Source organism: Anguilla rostrata, chromosome 11, assembly GCF_018555375.3.
Source record: "Anguilla rostrata isolate EN2019 chromosome 11, ASM1855537v3, whole genome shotgun sequence".
Taxonomy (NCBI): domain Eukaryota; kingdom Metazoa; phylum Chordata; class Actinopteri; order Anguilliformes; family Anguillidae; genus Anguilla; species Anguilla rostrata.
Genome location: NC_057943.1, coordinates 41,884,207 through 41,902,891, shown reverse-complemented (window position 1 = coordinate 41,902,891; position 18,685 = coordinate 41,884,207). Strand labels below are relative to the sequence as shown.

The 18,685-nt window shown below is 48.4% G+C and overlaps 1 long non-coding RNA gene across 1 annotated transcript; it reads right to left on the bottom strand.

The window, feature by feature from the left end:
• Positions 1-280: 280 nt before the first annotated feature.
• On the bottom strand, positions 281-1,688 carry LOC135235284 (uncharacterized). The gene is made up of 2 exons (XR_010324336.1): positions 1,395-1,688; positions 281-1,260 (listed from the first exon to the last, which is right to left on the bottom strand). It is a non-coding gene; the product is annotated as an uncharacterized LOC135235284 (long non-coding RNA).
• Positions 1,689-18,685: the final 16,997 nt, after the last annotated feature.

The window sequence follows — 18,685 nt, the reverse complement described above, 5'->3', positions numbered from 1 at the left end:
GGCGAGTCTGTGTGAGGTAAACACAGTGCAGTTAGTAGAGTCTGTGTGAGGTAAACACAGTGTGAGTGCAGTCAGTAGAGTCTGTGTGAGGTTAGCACAATGCGGGTGCATTCAGTAGAGTCTGTGTGAGGTAAACAGTAGTAGTGCTTGCATGAGGTATACACACAGTGGGATGCAGTCTGTGTGGGGTCTGCGTGAGGTAAATAGAGTGCAGGTGCAGTCAGTAGAGTCTGTGTGAGGTAAAGACAGTGCGAGTGCAGTCAGTAGAGTCTGTGTGAGGTAAAGACAGTGCAGTCAGTAGAGTCTGTGTGAGGTAAACACAGTGCAGTCAGTAGAGTCTGTGTGAGGTAAACACAGTGCAGTTAGTAGAGTCTGTGTGAGGTAAACACAGTGCAGGTGCAGTCAGTAGAGTCTGTGTGAGGTAAACACAGTGCGGGTGCAGTCAGTAGAGTCTGTGTGAGGTAAACACAGTTCAGTCAGTAGAGTCTGTGTGAGGTAAACACAGTGCAGTCAGTAGAGTCTGTGTGAGGTAAACACAGTGCAGGTCCATTCAGTAGAGTTTCTGTGAGGTAAACACAGTGCGGGTGAAGTCAGTACAGTCTGCATCTCTGTTTGGGATCTCAGAGAGAAGAACGGCTTTGATTGTTTGTCACGGGTAAGACAGCGAGAACTAACAGTGCAGCAGCTGCTGATTAATTTGCTGAAATGTAAAAAAAAAAAAAAAAAAACCTAATTAACAAGAGCCTCTCTAAACCTCATTTCACATCTTCTGTGCTGCATTCTGCATCTTCTTTCTCTCTCTCCATCTCTCTGTCCATCCCTCCGACTCCTCGCTCACGGGCTGGGCTCATCCCCACACACCCCGCTCTCCTCCATTGCAGTCTGTGGGACGTGGGATTCCTTTCCTGTGTCACCCCGCTGCCCGGGGTTTTTAATAAACACGCTGACCGGTGGTTGGCGCAGACCGGCGATGGGGTTTTTCTTTTCACGGGGCGATGCGGATCGCGCTCAGACTGCCGCCGGCGGAGCAGCGGTAGCTTCCGTCCGGCGCAGTGATCCGTCGCCCTGCTCGGTGTGACTTTTCCCACAGCGCCCGCGAACGCGTCTCTGGCAGCCTGCCGCAGACCTGCTGTGTTAGCGTGGGGCTAATGGTGGCGCTACAGTGAAACTCTGGCGCCGCAGCTAACCGGCTTCCTATTGCTGCCACTGCTCGGGAGAAACAAATCCAAGTGCATCAGATTATTCCTTTGGGTTTTTCTGCTGTGGATATGACCCAAGTTTTCAAGTATTTATTTTTTATCTTATATCTTTTATATATATTTTATATACAACACACACACCCTGCACACACACATTCTGGTGAAAAATAAAAAATGAATAGAAAATGTATTTACCTATACAGGGCAGGTCAATATCCTTCAGCTCTGTCATCTGCAGATCAGGAACTGAAGGAAACAATCTGCAGATGATGCCCACCTGCTCTACTCTAACGATGGTGAAGCAAAATTGATTGAATAAGAAATGAGAACGGGTTCTCTCCAAGAGTTGGGAAGCACCAGAGGGCTGGTGTACGTGACTGATTTAGTTCCAGCCAATTATTCTGACTACATAAAAAAAGCCGCATACACGAATACTCCCTCCTGTACTGTAGCGCAGTGAAAACATTCTCTGCAAGGATAGCTCTGCAGTCTGCGTCTGAAGCTAATGACATCATTAAATTGTTCAGATCAAATAAATGACCTGGCTAATTACCGCATAATTAATATCAGAAGCTGCCATGAAATCTCAAAACGGACTGGTCCTCATTGTGAACCCCTATACCCTTAAGCATATCACGTAAATTCATTACTGATATATTCATTACTAATATAGTAAAACATAACTGCGAAAGCAAAAATTATTGTGCGAATCTGCATTTGCTAGTAGTTTCAACCTCTTCAAAGGGCCATCTGTGCTTTACAGAGTAGGAAACGTGTTGCATTTTAACTCCAACCATTGTGTACTTATTTTACCGGCCAATACCTGCCGGTCAGGCATGGCAGCCATTTTGTGCCAGAATGCTTAGTGGGGATGATGAAAGTGAAGAGGTAGGATATAAATATTTATACAACGAACCTTGGAGATCAGTAAATGGACATGTTGAGAAAGTTGTATCATTCAGAAGACTCAGAAGCATAAAAGTTTGCCGGCATTGCACAAGCTGTAGCAGGAAGAATCAGCCATTCGTGATAACTTCCTTCTCTTTTCTCAAAGCCATCAGATCTTGTAGGATCCTTTGCTAAATAATTTAATTAGTGAAACTGTAGCAGTCACCTATCCTGTGCATGTTTTTCTTTTTTTTTTTGGTTAGTTTGATTATTTCTTCTTGATTTTCTAACTCAAATCAATTTGAGATTCCTTTAATGCAGCACTTAATTGTAGGGCTATGTGGATCAGCTGTTGATCAGTGTCTTGGAGTCTGGCAGTTGGTCTCAATTGGTCATTGAGAGCAGCTGTGGTGCATTTTCCCTTGTCCAATGAGGGTGTGACAGCACCCTTCCTGTTGGCATTAAAAGGTGCAGGAAATGACATAACCAGGTTGATTTCTGATCCTACTCTCTTTAACGGTGCATCGCTTGGTAGCAGTTTTATTTAAGCTGTGAACTCTGTAGGACTTTCTAGTTGAGTTTTTTTTTTTTCATTGCTTTTTTTCATTAGTTGTCAGGTTAAGTGGTAAGAGATTTCAGGGAAACCCAGCTATTTTCTGGGTATTATATATATATTTTAAAAAACACCTATGCTGGGTCACATTAGCTAAGGTGACTAGCAGACTTAGCCTTGGCTAATCTTTGCAAGTCTAGTTCTTTAGAATGGCCTAAACTATTTGTTCTTAAGTTCTGAAAAACCTCCTCCTATCCACACAATTCCTTTTTGTTATTTGCTGTTCAAACAGAAAAGAAAAGCTTATAAATTATAAAGGAAAAGGGAGAACCTTTTTCTTTAGAACCGAAGAGGATTTTGTTCATTAATGTATATTGAAGATGTGACGGTTCGGGTGCTGGGACCCAGGCGCAGAGTGGGAAAAAAACACGAAACTCAAAAAGGGGAAAATTAACAAAGATTTTACTCACAAAAAGGGCAAACAACCAGGGAACAGACAAGGGCACGAAGGCCAAAACAAACTCAAAAAATATTGAAATAAAACAGAAAACAAGTCGAACTCACAAACGCGGGCAGGGCAGAACACGGACAGGGCAGAACACGGGAAGGCAGAGCACAAGGAAAGGTCAAACAAAACACAGGCAGGTAGATATGGTGAAACAAACAGATGTCGGAAACAAACACAAACAATATCTAATGAAACAACAGGAACTCAAAAACACAGGCAGGACAGAGTACAAGTAAGTGGAACAAACACAAACAGGTCACAAACACAGGCAGGTACAAAGGGTCTAAAACATACGTAAGTTGGGAACAAACACAAGCAGGCAGGTACATGTACATCAGGTAACAAACACAGGCAGGTACATACAGTTTTCAAACAGATTTCAGGAACAAACACAAGAAGGCAGGTACAAGAAAGTCAGGAGACAAACACAAGAAACCAGCACCCGAGTCAAGGGAACAGAGAACTTAAATAGACAGGGGGGTGACAAGACACAGGTGAACTCAAAAAACAATCAAACCAGAAGGAGGGGATAACAAGACACAGGTGGGAACAATGATGGGATAACGAGACAACCAATAATACAATTAACAGGGGGGGAACAGGACACAAAACAGAAGTGCCGCCATCTGGCGGCCCAACAGGGAAAACGCAGACAGGAACACCGGAACATGACAGTACCCCCCCCCCAAGGGACGGCTCCTGACGTCCCAGGAGGCCGACCCGGGGAGGGAGTCAACAGAGGGTGGGGGCTGGAGACAGGACTTAGGACTGGACAAGACAAGAACAGGGACAGAACACGGGAACAAGACTCTGGACCGGACTCTGACGGGGGAACAGGACTCAGACAGGAACAGGGACTGGACACAGAGCAGGAACGAGACTGGACAGGACAAGACTCAGGGCTGGGCAGGACAGGACAGGAACAAGACAAGAACAAGACTCGGGGCTGGAGGGGAACTCGGGGCTGGACGGGAACTCGGGGCAGAAACAGGACTGGACAGGAACAGGACGGGACTCGGGACTGGAACGGGACGCAGGACTGGACTCGAACGGGGGAACAGGACTCGGGACTGGACTCGGACGGGGGAACAGGACTCGGGACTGGGCAGGACCCGGGCAACACGGGGAGACTCAGGGCTGGGCAGGACCCGGGCGACACGGGGAGACTCAGGGCTGGGCAGGACTCGGGCGACACGGGGAGACTCAGGGCTGGGCAGGACTCGGGGAAACTCAGGGCCCGCACATCGGGCGACACGGGGAAATTCAGGGCCCGCACATCGGGCGACACGGGGGAAACTCAGGGCCCGCACATCGGGCGACACGGGGGAAACTCAGGGCCCGCACATCGGGCGACACGGGGGAGACTCAGGGCCCGCACATCGGGCGACACGGGGAAATTCAGGGCCCGCACTCCGGGCGACACGGGGACTCAGGAAACCAGGGGGGACTCAGGAAACCAGGGGGGGGCTCAGGAAACCAGGGGGGACTTGGACAGGGGCAAGACAGACATACAGGACAGGACTGAGACGGGGCACGACAACACTGGACTGGGTTGGACAAGACTGAGGGGGAAACAGACTGCCAGATACTGGCACAATCGGGAGACCTACAAGGACAGACACAGGGACAAGCAGGCGGGGAGGCACACGGCGACACCGACGGACACACAAAGGGACAGGCAGACAGGGAAGGCGAGGGGGGAGCCCAACAACTGACATAGGGACTGACACACAGGCAAACAAGACAAAACACACGCGGACTGGCACACTGACAGACAGGCAGACAGGCGGGCAAACACGTTAGCCGATGGGCTGACGGCTTGGGGGGCAGACAAACAGGCCAACAAACTGGCTGACACACATACGGGTAGACCAACAGACAAACAGGCGGGCAGACAATTAGACAGGGGGCCGGGGAACACACGGACACACGGTTGGGAGGACGAACACCAAAGGGAGAATGGACACCAGGGGGAGCGACGAGACCGGGGGAGGGACGACCACTGGGGGGAGGACGGACTCCGGGGAAGAGACGATCACTGGGGGGAGGATGGACTCCGGGGAAGAGACGATCACTGGGGGAAGGACCGACACCGGGGGAGAGACGACCACTGGGGGAGCGACGAGACCGGGGGAGGGACGACCACTGGGGGGGCGACGACACCGGGGGAGGGCGACCACTGGGGAAGCGACGACACCGGGGGAGAGACGATCACTGGGGAAGGGCGAACACTAGGGGAGCGAGAACACTAGGGGAAGCACGAACGCCAGGGGAGCACGAACGCCAGGGGGCAAGGTGTGGACACTAGGGGGAGCGAGAACACTAGGGAAAGAACGGACACTGGGGGGCGCGAGAACACTAGGGGGAGCACGAACGCCAGGGGGAGCACGAACGCCAGGGGGAGCGCGAACGCCAGGGGGAGCGCGAACGCCAGGGGGAGCGCGAACGCCAGGGGGAGCACGAACGCCAGGGGGAGCACGAACGCCAGGGGGAGCACGAACGCTAGGGGGCAAGGCAGGCGGCTTAGCCTGCGGGGCGGCCAGAGCAGTCTGAGGCGGCCCCTGCGGGACAACAGATGGGACCGTTGTCCTCTCCGGGGCTCGGGACGGCTCTGGAGGCCTCTCCGAAGCTCTGGACGGCTCCGGAGGCCCCCCCGGGACTCGAGGCGGCTGCGGAGGCTCCCCTGGGGCTTGAGGCGGCTCCGGAGGCCCCCCCGGGGCTCGAGGCACAAGTACAGCCCGAAACTTGGGTGTAGCAGGCGGCCTCCGCGGAAGGGTCAGAGCAGGCGAGGCCTCCGGGGCTGGAGGCGGCTCTGGGGACCTCTCCGGGGCTCGAGGCGGCTCTGGGGGCCTCTCCGGGGCTGGAGGCAGCTCTGGGGGCCTCCCCGGGGCTCGAGGCGGCTCTGGGGGCCTCTCCGGGGCTCGAGGCGGCTCTGGGGGCCTCTCCGGGGCTCGAGGCGGCTCTGGGGGCCTCTCCGGGGCTCGAGGCGGCTCTGGGGGCCTCTCCGGGGCTCGAGGCGGCTCTGGGGGCCTCTCCGGGGCTCGAGGCGGCTCTGGGGGCCTCTCCGGGGCTCGAGGCGGATCTGGGAGCCTCTCCGGGGCTCGAGGCGGATCTGGGAGCCTCTCCGGGGCTCGAGGCGGATCTGGGAGCCTCTCCGGGGCTCCAGGTGGCTCTGGGGGCCTCTCCGGGGCTCGAGGCGGCTCTGGGGGCCTCTCCGGGGCTCGAGGCGGCTCTGGGGGCCTCTCCGGGGCTCGAGGCGGCTCTGGGAGCCTCTCCGGGGCTCGAGGCGGCTCTGGGAGCCTCTCCGGGGCTCCAGGTGGCTCTGGGGGCCCCTCCGGGACTTGGGGCAGAGCAGGCCGTGAAGGCCGCTTCGGGACTTGGGGCAGAGCAGGCCGTGATGGCCGCTCCAGGACTTGGGGCAGAGCAGGCCGTGAAGGCCGCTCCAGGACTTGAGGCAGAGCAGGCCGTGAAGGCCCCTCCGGCACTCGGGGCAGAGCAGGCCGTGAAGGTCCCTCCGGCACTCGGGGCAGAGCAGGCCGTGAAGGTCCCTCCGGCACTCGGGGCAGAGCAGGCCGTGAAGGTCCCTCCGGCACTCGGGGCAGAGCAGGCCGTGAAGGTCCCTCCGGCACTCGGGGCAGAGCAGGCCGTGAAGGTCCCTCCGGCACTCGGGGCAGAGCAGGCCGTGAAGGCCCCTCCGGGACTTGGGGTGGAGCAGGCGACAGGAACACGGACCACAGCTGTAGGGAACCCGGCTGGGCAGCCGGACGGGACCGCGGGACCCCCGCGGCCGGACCCTGGAAAAATGGCAAGCCGAGATCCCTCAAAGGGTCAGGATCCGCCTGCTGAGCAGCTGGAGGTCTGGCCGACCGGGAGGCAGCCCGACCACGGCGCCTCCGCGACCGCCCGCCCCGGGCACTGGGAGGCTCAAGCTCCCACCACCCCGATGGCATGTTAAACTAAACAAACAAAAAAAAAAAAAAAAAAAAAAAAAAACTCTGCTGGGTCCCACAATGGCTGGTTCCTTCTGTGACGGTTCGGGTGCTGGGACCCAGGCGCAGAGTGGGAAAAAAACACGAAACTCAAAAAGGGGAAAATTAACAAAGATTTTACTCACAAAAAGGGCAAACAACCAGGGAACAGACAAGGGCACGAAGGCCAAAACAAACTCAAAAAATATTGAAATAAAACAGAAAACAAGTCGAACTCACAAACGCGGGCAGGGCAGAACACGGACAGGGCAGAACACGGGAAGGCAGAGCACAAGGAAAGGTCAAACAAAACACAGGCAGGTAGATATGGTGAAACAAACAGATGTCGGAAACAAACACAAACAATATCTAATGAAACAACAGGAACTCAAAAACACAGGCAGGACAGAGTACAAGTAAGTGGAACAAACACAAACAGGTCACAAACACAGGCAGGTACAAAGGGTCTAAAACATACGTAAGTTGGGAACAAACACAAGCAGGCAGGTACATGTACATCAGGTAACAAACACAGGCAGGTACATACAGTTTTCAAACAGATTTCAGGAACAAACACAAGAAGGCAGGTACAAGAAAGTCAGGAGACAAACACAAGAAACCAGCACCCGAGTCAAGGGAACAGAGAACTTAAATAGACAGGGGGGTGACAAGACACAGGTGAACTCAAAAAACAATCAAACCAGAAGGAGGGGATAACAAGACACAGGTGGGAACAATGATGGGATAACGAGACAACCAATAATACAATTAACAGGGGGGGAACAGGACACAAAACAGAAGTGCCGCCATCTGGCGGCCCAACAGGGAAAACGCAGACAGGAACACCGGAACATGACAGAAGATGCATCAGTTTAATGCATCCTCACTTTATTATAAAGTTGTACAGCCTTTATTTAATGCGGCTGAACGAGCATTTAGACTGGTTCCTGCTCAGCTGGGGCCTTGGGAGAGCTGTACTACATGTTTGTGCTGTGCCGTCTGCTATAAAGACCAGCCTATTCCACTCCTCCCAGCCTCGCTAGCACAGAATGTGTAGCCTTCTCACGGTAATGGTAACGCTTAATCACCAGCTAAGCCTCAGGGAAGCAGATGCCACTTGAAAGGGACACCAAAGACTGCCTGGCTCGAGTATCACTGCATCATTTTGGCAGTTGTGTGAGGACAGGTCTCCTCACATTTAAAAAAAAAACATTTTTTAACAAGTTATCAACCTAGTAAGGGCTTATGTAATGCATATTTACAGACCGTATTGCAAAATCCCTTTTAATAGGAAGGCAATGGATTATCTAAGATTTACTGTAGATCTAAATATCCAAAAGCTGGACGTGAGCTTTCAGTTAAAATGTGGGAATAATGGTCTGCTCAAAAGGATATCACACCATTTCCCATTCTGGTCTCCTGCATTATCTCTAGCAAGATCTTATTCACATTTTCTCTAATTAAACACTTCTCTTTGATGCAGGTTTGAGTCATTAAAGTAAGAGAATCAAAGGATCTTGCCTCTCAACCACCTTCAAACAAATGCACCTAACTGTAGCTCTGAGCAGTTTACTCATTGATCTGACAACAGCCTGCTATTGAATGATGAAATTTTTTAAAAAGTGAAATAGGCCCTGGCAATTTGGAAATAAGAATAGGACTACACAGACGTCCGCTTGAAGTGTATAGCCACTGTTGGCTTTTTTGATGTGTCATCTTGCTTTTGATTTGCGCTATGCTTCTGTGAGTAGCCGTAAAGCTAACAGATATCAAAGATCTCGAGTCTTCAGCTTAGCTTCAGCTAAGAGCCCTCTTGCGCTAGGTTATGGCGACAATGATTCACTTGACTGGCCTTTGTTTAAACACGCTGATGCTCTCTTGGCTTGGTCTTTACGACCGCGGTAGTGTGATGAGAACGCTTCCCATGAGGCCGTGCGGATAAAAATGAATGGAATGCTTGTTAGGACACAAAAGGAACAGTGCAGTTCTGCAACACTGAAGCCTGGGGAAAGGCTCCTTGCCTGAATAGCATTCCTTTGCTGGTATGCGCTAGGCACACAATTGCACAGGTTTATTCTCAAATCCCTTTTGACTTTTTTATTTTTGACAAAGAATTCAAATGTATAACAAACTGCAGTAAGTAATTTGATTTATAAAGGGGGTTCTTTTACAATCCTTGTTGAATAAACGATAATTAAAACTTATCCCAAACTGCCAAAATGAGTGTTTCACGCAAAATGATCAGTGTAGGGTTAACTACAACAAAAGACCTTTGTATCCTGTGTGAGATGTTCGAGGTTTTGATTTCCTATTTTGAACAAATTTTAGAACTAGACAGAAGTGATTTTTAAGTTGCAAAAAAACAATAATGAATAAAAATTCAGTTAACTCCTGCACTACCACCTAAGCAACCTTCCAGATCCTACACCCTCATTTAAATGTTAATGTCAGTTTATAATCAAGATTGACAGCTTGGGCGAGTGGCAATTTTTACATTAGTGCTGTATGTTAACGACATAACCACACTTGTGCTTGTGGTTGAAAGAAGTGCAGGTACCATCAAACAATGATTCATTAATTTTTTTCTCATTCCACAATCCCAGTGTGTCTGATTTCTGAACAGGACGCTAATTCAACTCATAAAGTGTGACAGCCTACAATCTGTTGCCTATTCATTGGTTTCACTTAGGCTAATTCTGAAACAATGCTGCTGAGAATTACATTTTTTACTCAAGAAAATATAATTGGTCTTTTTTTTTACAGGCGATATTGTTGGCCAAGGTTCATGTTATGGCAGTTTTCATACTGAAAAATATTTAATGCTGTAAATAGTGCAATTAAATATTTTGGTCATTAGTCTTTTTGAAATGTTTTGTTGATTTTAATTCATTTTAATTTCAAATTGCTTCAGCTGCCATGCTTATTTGAATTTGGTTTATCTAACCTCATGCATCTGCCTCTCCTCTGGTCTGTTGAGTTCGGTCATGTGGGAGTTTACAGTATTATACTGTATATGCACTGACTATGGCATCATTGTTATTGAATGTGAAACTTGTGTCTTTCAAGACATGCATTCTAGGACACTTGGATGGTTACAAACATTCACAGTGTATGTTCTGCAAGTTTGAAAATTGTCATTGTTTTAGTTATTTGCAAATAGACTAAAATATGCACTAACCAACATTCACTAATGGTCTATTCTGCATGAACTCATACGGATGGTGACGGTGCAAACTGTAGTTTGGCATCATAAGCTCTGCAAATCGTTTTGATTAATGTGAATGGTGTTAGGCTACATCAAATGCATGTATTTCCCCGATTTTGTTTTACGAACGATGAACATAGTTGGCCTGGAACCCGAGAACAAAGCGTTTGCGGACGGAGTGTAGCACAGTGGGTAAGGAACTGGGCTTGTAACCGAAAGGTTCGATTCCCGGGTAAGGACACTGCCGTTGTACCCTTGAGCAAGGTACTTAACCTGCATTGCTTCAGTATATATCCGGCTGTATAAGTGGATACAATGTAAAATGCTATGTAAAAGTTGTGTAAGTCGCTCTGGATAAGGGTCTGCTAAATCTGTAATGTAATGTATGTTAAATTCCCTTTGCCGAATCGCTGAGCTGCTTTTCTTCAATGGGGTTAAGACGCGGCCCTGTCTGTCATATGTTAATCTTAGGCTCCGCCCAATGAAAGTGTCTGCCGGATAATGACAACGCTTGTAAGCCAGCCAGACGCACGGCTGAATGCGCAAATGGATCCCCGCGTCGCATCTGTGGAGCTCAATAACTTTGTTATTCAGGCCGCTCAGCTGTGAAACACAGAGGCCAGATCCCGCGCACACTTCGTCATAATAAACTCTGTCATCCTGGATGGAAGGCCATTGTAATGAATAATCATAGCGCGCCAAATACAAGCTGGATCCAAACAATAAACAGGTGCGGCCCATCAATTATGCACGCGGGGAAAGACATGCTAATGTCTTCCCGGCCGACGGGAGCGTGTCCGACGTGCTGGCGAACGAGTTCGGGGGGGAAACCCGCGGCCCCTCCTCGGCCCCGCTTCGAAGCGATCCCCGTGTCTGTGGCGCGCTGGCTGCACCCGAGCGTGTTCATCGCTTTTAAAACTTCACGCAGTCTGAACTGGAGGGGGGGAGGTGGGATGGGAGACAGGGGGGCGGGGGTGAAATTAGGGTCTTGCGGGGAAGGCGAAGGAGGCTCTGCGTGGTTTCGCTGAGCGCTTCGGAGCGAAGCGTGCGGCGCAGAGGAGGACCCAGCCCCGCCACGAGGCTGCTGGGAGCTCGGCAGAAGCATCGCTGGCACCCAAAGTGCAGATCGGACCCCTCCGCCCCGCCCCCACGGCCAGCGATGGAGCTGAGGCCCATTAGGAGAGCAGGCAGGCCGGGGGCGGGGGCGGGGTGCTGCGGGGGGAGATTCCACATCAGCTAAGTGGGTTTCAGAGCATTAACAGCTTATTTTAGCCGTTCATCCCACATCCATTTCCTTCATTCACCCCACTCACCGGAATACCCATCGGACTGGAGTTTCTGAAGTACTTTCACCCTTTAGACACGGGCAGCATTCCCATGGATTGCCAGAGTTACATTTTTTTTTTAAAGAAATATAATTATTCTTTTCTCAAGGATTTGCTGTTTTTTAAATGATTTATATCTTATGAGTTAATTTTCAGTGTTCCGGATGCACGTTTGTCCCGTGTCTTCTCTCAAATGGAGAGTGCCACGCCCTGGCCTGTGCCGACAGGATTACCTCCAGATCACATGGGGTGGGGCCCAAGACCTTAAAATGCCGAGAGAGGAGTGGCCCGTTTTGGTTCCTGCAGTCCGGCGCTATTCCCCAAGCGACCAGTCGCTGGTCGCTTGGGAGACTCCTTTCTAAGGAAAGGTGCTTCAATGCTTCCTTTCTTATCTCCTTTAGCATAGGCTACACTGGACCGTCCTTCACAAAAGGAAAGGAGATAATGCCATCCCACAATTCCTTGAGGCAGCAACATTTAAAGCGACGCACCTTTTCGGTGTGTAACATGATTGAATTGTTCTTAAGCTATTATACGCATAGGCTTATAATCAGATCATAATCAGCATATTAACCATAACACAGAAGTCTGTCTTTCAAGAAAAAGGGATACGAGACGTTTTGAGCCAGATGTTGTTTTTAATTCAATATTCTTGAAACTTAAGAATGATGATATGTAGCCTACAGTAGTAGATTTGTTGTCCTAACATGTTATGCCTATATTGCATTAAATCTAACAATTATTTTCATACAATGGGGATTCATGTCGATACATATGAGTGGACAGGAGGGTGAGCGTGAGCAACCATTCTCAATGTGACAACCAGTTCGTTTCACTTTTGTGACTGGTAGCCTATATTACTTTTTTATTTCAATTCCAACCTTGGGAATGAAGTAATATTTTTCACTGGGTTGTCTACGTTCATATAGCCTGCATGAAACGACACGGTAAGAACACACGGGGCGAAGTATCTAAGGTGCGCTTTTAATAGTCCATCTTCGGAACATTGTAGTTTCACCACGGCAGACCCACGTCAATAACAACCGCCGTCGCATAATTACGTAGCCTAGTGTAAGTGCAGTCGAATTCTCTTAGCACCACGGTTGTCTTTTCCCAAGTCCTTATGAATTCTCCTTCACTGACCTCACAACATTTTTCTTCGAGGTCAAGGAAAAGTGGTCAGGAAAAGACATAGGATGTAATTTTTTTGACTATTCGGACACAGCCTGTCTCTGTGGCGCAGAGCAGGAAATGGCGGTGTGGCAGTATGGACACACTGCGCTGATCTATTGTCCATTTTGTTAATGGTGTTTGCTACATTTGGCTTGATTTATTGGGTGCATTGCATTATGGGAACATATTTTATATACCCTGACACCAGTAGTACATGCAGTATAAATTGGTGAGACGGCAGGTACGTCTGTGGACAACTGCGTGTGAAACAAACAGGACGTGATTTGAAGGTGTTGGTTCAGGGACATCCTTCGATTTTCATTTTTCATTTGGCAATCATCGGTACTGTATATGTATCTATTTTCAGATTGTTTCACCACAAGCCTTAGTTTACGTACCTAATTTCTCGCTGTCTCTCTCTCTGTCCCATAAATTTCATCCTGGGGAGCATATTGGCTGAACTTTGAGGGAATGCAATTCATAATATGGAAATGTATTAAATTAAAAGGATCATTGGCACTTCTGGAATGAAAAGCAATCTATCAGTCCAAGAAAGGAGGGCTAATTCAGAAGAGCCTGCTGACAATCACTATGTATTCAGTGAGACAAGGAATATAATATGGGAGGTATTAGGAGAATGAAGTGTCGAGCAGCATCACATTATCCATAATTGCACGCTGAAGAACTGATATCTCCAAACTCAGCAAGTCCTCTTATGATTTGTTGTGCTCTTTTCTTAATTGTTCATGCAGTGACGGCATACTTGAGCTGTTAGACAGGAAGCAGCTATCTAATTAACTTAACTGCTCAATGTTTTAAAAGTGAAATAAGTTCATAAATGGAACGTGTGCAGTAGTTACTTAGAAACAGTGAGAACGCATTGTTTGCATTCCAGTCCCTGGTATGGATGCTATCTGCACACAATAATGCAAACATGCAGAGCATGTTACACATAATACCATTTTTAAATTATTTTTTTTTAATAGCGCTCCTAAAAGACAAATTACATCACGTATCATTGGAAAGAACTCCTGCTTTACAGTATTTGATAAGTATGTGTATGTACATCCTCAACTCCACTACTATCACTGCAGCTTCACTTCCATTAAAAATGCATCATATATATACGCATATAATATTAATCGCGTATGTGTGTGCGTATGATGAATTGTCCATCGGGGGTGGTAGGGTTGATGTGGAGTAATGGCCTCTTAACCGAGAGACTAACAGATAGAAAAAACAAAAGTGAGGGGCTTGTGTGTGTGTGTGTGTGTGTGTGTGTGTGCGTGTGTGTTATTGGCGAATACTAGATGATATCCATATTCCTTTATCTTGAAGGATGGTGTATGGAGTCATATTTCCCTTGCCTCTGGCTCCCACTGTTCATTGCAAAGTTTCTGTCTCTGATTTCAAGGAGATGTTGCTGAAACACTTCATTGAAATTGTACTGCAGTGCCAAACAGGACATCACAAAACACAACAGAACTGTAAAAACCTTTGATCTGAAATTCATGAAAAATAATGAAGCTGTGTTTTGTGGATATTGCTGTCACAATAAACACAAGCAGTATCATGTGCATGAAACTAAATGTGGTAATTACTGTAGATGTGGGTGCATTTTGTACCGTTAATGAACATAGGAATGCCTCATAACAATGTCCTGGATTCAATCAATTTGTCAAATAAGCATTTATTTGTGACAATACGATCATAAATAAATGCTTTTCAGCACTAAATCCTGTCTAAATATGTCTGTGTACAAAGGGATGCTTGTATTTAGGGATGACACCAATTTCATTTCAACAGATCATACCAGCAGGATGTTTTTCAAAATACATATTGAGAAGCTGGAGAGAACTTGCTATTCAGTGTGGTTGTTCCGTTCCCTTGATATTTCAGGTTTCACATCAGCCTTATTCACAATATTTAGCTCAATATTTAGTCCAATTCCTTTTTCTTTTGTGTCTGGCCCCTTTTGTTGCTCTGGTTGTGTTAATGTTGTGTACGAAGAACGTAAATTTATCCTAGAGATAAAAAACGAGCTGTCAGTGTGGAATGTCAGTTTACACACACACATCATTGGGTTTCTTCATAATTGCATTGTCCGCACGCACACACACACACACAATCGTAAGTCCATAAATACAATATTTCCCCCAATATTTCCGGGCAATTGGCTCTAATGAGCGTGCGGATCAATACGTTAACTCATGGCAAATGAGCAGTTAGAGCCGGAATGGCCGGCCTGGCTCTCCGAAACCGTCTCCCCTCTGTCTCCAATGGATCGCAGCAGGGATATTGGCTACTTACTTAAGAAAACAACACCTCCCATCAGATTGATCAAATACCTCCGGGGGCCAGTTCTCACTTGTTTACATCTTTCCTGTTTTTTTTTCTTTTCTTTTTTTTTTTCGTTCGGATGATCGCGGGGTCCGCTGGGAGGTTGGGGCGGAGAGAGTTCTTCAGGGAAATAAAGGCCACTGCTCTAATGGAGAGCATGTCCCAAGACTGACGTAAGTAGATCAGTCAGGACTCCCCACCCCCCACCCCAAAAAAAAAAAGAGGTCCTCTGTCAGTCTTAGACAGACAGCTAGCTTGAGCTGAGCTCGACCCCGTCAATTTGGAGTTCCTTTAACGTGCGGCTGTGACTGTCAGGACGGCGACTTGGCGGACGCCCCCTCGGTGGGTGACTGGCAGCGTCCGTGCAGAAGGGGATTGTGGGAGACGGCTGACAATCTGCTCCTGAACCAGGAAGTCTGGTGGGGATGCGCAATGATTGACAGTCAGCGATGCTCAGTTGTGCTCAGCGCGGGTCATTGGGTTTGTACCTAACTGTGTTCTCCACAGGTACGCGTGCACTCACAGACACGTGCGCGCACACACACACACATACACGCACACACACGAGCGAACACACGCGCACACACACACACACACACACACACACAATAGTTGGCAGCAATTTCGCAACTCAAGTTAAAATAAGCACTAGAGTCGGTGGGTGATTGAAGTTAATATTTGGGAGCTGCATCTGTGCTGGCCGCGTTTGCATGGGAGCAGCGCACAGGCAGGTAAGCCTAATCACAGGTCTAAATCAGGGTGCCATGCAGCGAGCAATTTAAACAGGAAATAAAAACCACCGCTACCGAGAGGGAAGGATTGCTCCAGTAAAACGGCTGTAATTGAATGGATCTGATTGTTTAGACTGTACAGCCTGCTTTATGGAGAAAGAACCATTAGCCTGTAGCAAGACCAAGGTCTTCTCTGCTAGCTCACTACAGTAGTGAGTTACTGAATGGCTGGTACAAGCAATGGCCTGTTGTCAATCCATATATGTCCCTAACTGTGATGTACAAAAACATGAGCGTTATATTTTTTCTTCACAAACTCAGTTTAGCTGGTTTTAGTTTTTGCCAAACTGTATTTTTGCTGAAAACAACTGCTTTTAATTGTTATTATTTGTTGAGTTGCTGAAATGCATTTGATAATAGCAATTATGCTTTCTGTTCATTAAGTGGTACTAGGCGTGCAAAAAATTAAAATGAAAAAGCACGGTTTACACACGTGGAGAATAAAGATAGTACAGTAACCGTGGCTACTGGCGCTCGGCATCTTCTGCAGAAATGCTTTTTGACCGATCGGTTCCTCTTCAGGCTGCACCGTCTCCGTGGAGCCACCCACGCCCCCGCCATTTTGATTGTGCTAATAAGAACAAAGCTTTCTCCTGTTACAGCCTGCGCTTATACACGTGTGATACCCCAGCGCTGCGCCGGCGCTAGCTTGCCTTCGGCTGTCAGAGGCGCGCTTCCTGAGCAGCGCTGTCAGTTCCAGCGCGAGCTCTAAGGTTTCAGGCCGCGGAGCGGCGGGGAGCGTTTCAGAGAACGAGTGGGATCGCGTGGAGGACGGCAGTCAGAGCCCGTCTGAAGTGATACTTCATTACATCCCCATAATGCAATCTCCCACCACTCAGAACAACGGCCACGTGCGTTTCTGTAACTAGGGCTGCGCTTCTATTTATAAACGCTGTGAATTCGGTGTGAGTGTCATGCTAACCTGATGGACTTACCAGCCGTTGCGCTGGAAGAAACAGCTACGTTTAGCTTAATAGACTAGCTCCTGCCAAAGAGCTGGAAAGTCCAGGGGTCAGGCGGTAAAAGTTCTGCCGCGGGTTTGTTCCGCCTGTGACCGCAGCCAGCTGATTTCACAAATTAGCTCTACCTCCCGGCTGAAGAATTGTGCTAATTGTCCAGGTAATTGCAACAAAATACCATAGGGAGGACTTTTACTTTCTGAACTTGGATGTCCAATAGCTAACCTTTCATGCTGTTTAAGCACCACCCCCCTCCCCCCCCCCCCCCATTTTGAATTAGTGGTTGTTCATCCAAGTCCACTGTGGCTGAAACTTGTGTAATCCTGTGGCACATTGGCATTTATGACATTTGGTAACCTAATTAATCTAATTAGCAGTGTGCAGAGTATGGAGAGGAGGGTGGGAGAGTGGGAGAGGAGGAAAGTGGGAGAGGAGGGTGGGAGAGGAGGAAAGTGGGAGAGGAGGGTAGGAGAAGAGTAAAGTGAGAGAGGAGGGTGGGAGAGTGGGAGAGGAGGAAAGTGGGAGAGGAGGGTAGGAGAGGAGGAAAGTGGGAGAGAAGGGTGGGAGAAGAGTAAAGTGAGAGAGGAGGGTGGGAGAGTGGGAGAGGAAGAAAGTGGGAGAGGAGGGTGGGAGAAGAGGGTGGGGGAACTCTCACATGGGAGATTTCGAGAGGAAGTGCCCGGGCAGAGGCAGAAGCTTATATATCCTACAATGAAAGGTGGAACAGGCTATATAAACGCTTGAATTATGGTCAATGTTGCATTTATGGCTAATGCAATTAACTCTGCCAGGCCATAATTCGTATACATTTTTTATTAATAATATTGATTATTACCAAGCAGCGTAGGAATTTTTTACAATGCCTCTATAATATTGATGATGCTTTAGCAAAGATTGTGAATAGGATCACTGTGCTGGAGGATAAATCTTAACCAAAATACGTATTGGAATGTAAATATAAAAATATTTTAATGGACTACACGAAACCTGCAGTTATTGGTATTGGTACTTATATGCTCAGCTGGTCTGATTTTACAGTTGAAATTCAAAACTCTATCCATATATACAGAATGAAAATCTTATGTTTGCTTGTGAAATCCATAATATACTGTATATACACTGTAAAATGTTCCGTGTTAATTCAAAGCTAATAGAGTATATGAGTCCAATAGGGACCACGTTCCGCAAGGGTTGATTTAACACTGATCATTTACCGTATCAATGCGCAGACACACTTTATTTATATTTAAATGTGTGCATCTTTGTACATTCAGTTTAGCTTCTCTGGCTATTATTACAGACCGTAGTCCGTAATTATTTTCCCCGTATGTGTTTGGCGTGCCTCCTGTAAATCCGGTGTGTGATCGTCAACATATTTCTCTATCTGCGTGTCAGCCTGTCATCCCTGTGAAAGAACACCGCTGCCCTCGGGTGCGCAGAGCTGCGCAGAGCTGCGCGGCTGCGACTCCTCTGATGAGACGGGGCCCTGCCGTAATCTGCTGTTTGCCAGTCCGCGCATGCACGATCCACGGAGATCCGACATCATTTGTAAGTGATGCGGGAGTTCATGCGTGATTAATTGTCAGATCTGTGCGAAGCGATGTGATCCTTCATTGGTTACCTGTGGGACGTGTGCGCCAGGACCGCGCGTGCATGTCAAGCAGCCCCCCCCCCCCCCCCCCCCCCCTCTCCGCGGTCTCTTCTGTCAGGAAGCTTGTTCCGCGCGTGTCCCAACGCCTTCTCCCCGGCTTCTCCTGCTCCAGCTCGCGTGCGCTT